At 34.3% G+C, this 1488-nt stretch overlaps 1 non-coding gene across 1 annotated transcript; it reads right to left on the minus strand.

Annotated features, from left to right (window-relative positions):
* Window positions 1–535: 535 nt before the first annotated feature.
* Window positions 536–642, minus strand: LOC114608270. Its single transcript, XR_003709339.1, has one exon. It is a non-coding gene; the product is annotated as a U6 spliceosomal RNA (small nuclear RNA).
* Window positions 643–1488: the final 846 nt, after the last annotated feature.

Here is a 1488-nt window from a genome sequence, read left to right on the forward strand (position 1 = left end):
TTTATTGAGTATTTTTGCATCGATGTTCATAAGGGAGATTGGTCTGAAGTTCTCTTTCTTTGTTGGGTCCTTGTGGGGTTTGGATATGAGTGTAATTGTAGCTTCATAGAACGAATTGGGTAGTGTTCCTTCTGTTTCTATTTTGTGGAATAGTTTGAAGAGAATTGGTATTAGGTCTTCCTTGAAGGTCTGATAGAATTCAGCACTAAAACCATCTGGTCTTTTTTTAGTGGGGAGACTTTTAATGATTGCTGCTATTTCCTTAGGGGTTATGGGACTATTTAGATGGTTTATTTGCTCCTGGTTTAACTTTGGTACCTGGTATCTGTCTAGGAAATTGTCCATTTCATCCAGGTTTTCCAGTTTTGTTGAGTATAGGCCTTTGTAGTAGGATCTGATGATTCTTTGAATTTCTTCAGTTTCTGTTGTTATGTCTCCCTTTTCAGTTCTGATTTTATTAATTTGGATACTGTCTCTGTGCCCTCTGGTTAATCTGGTTAACGGTTTATCTATCTTGTTGATTTTCTCAAAGAACAAAAATATGGAACGCTTCACGAATTTGCATGTCATCCTTGCACAGGGGCCATGCTAGTCTTCTCTGTATCGTTCCAATTTTAGTATATGTGCTGCTGAAGTGAGCACGGTAGACAACTTTTAAGGCTATAGAAATCACTTAAACAAACTTAGAAGGCTAAAGGTTACATTAAATGTCACTCACAGAACATTAAATGCCAATTACAGTAGAATGAAGTAGAAATTGAAAGGGAAAGATCACTATATGTTAAAAAACCAAAAACAAAACAACAACTACAAAACATTTCTAAAGAATCTGCGGGTAACATTAAAAATCTCAAAAAAATAATCAACATATTTTTGTACTAATGATTGTTCAAATAAAACTTAACAGAAATTAATGGGATTCTGTGAAATCTATCATTAGTAAGAAATTTATATCACTTAGTAGTTAGCATTTAAATAAAAGAAAAACTTAGTAATTTCAGCTTTTAATTTAAGAGGAAATAAGGAAGCAATATCAAATTAAATTCCCAAGAAACTAAAGAACAATGTAATAAAGGTTAAGGCAAAAATTATAGTCATGACAGACAGGGAAACTCAAACAGCCAGAATGTTGTCTAGTAAAATGAGTTCTGGGAAACTTAGAATGAGCTCATTTGCACTAAGATGAAAAAAAAATGTGAATGTTCAGGCAAGGGATAGATAGGTGGCTAGGTATGCTTTTATGTAACCAAGCCTGGTATCAATTTCTTCACTTAGTTTGCTGTGAGAATAATGCTATACTCATTCATAGGTTGAAATGATAACTTGGCAACTGGGCCTGTACCCTCATCTGATACTTTTATTGATCCTAGACTCAAAGCAGAAGCAGCCCTTGATGCTACAATTAAATCTTCCTAGACTTTTAAAACTATATACCCCATAGTGAACATTTAAAGAGCTAGGAGCCATCAAGGAGCAATCAGGGAGAAG

This window comes from Grammomys surdaster, unplaced genomic scaffold (genome assembly GCF_004785775.1).
Source record: "Grammomys surdaster isolate TR1022 unplaced genomic scaffold, NIH_TR_1.0 125888, whole genome shotgun sequence".
Classification (NCBI taxonomy): Eukaryota; Metazoa; Chordata; class Mammalia; order Rodentia; family Muridae; genus Grammomys; species Grammomys surdaster.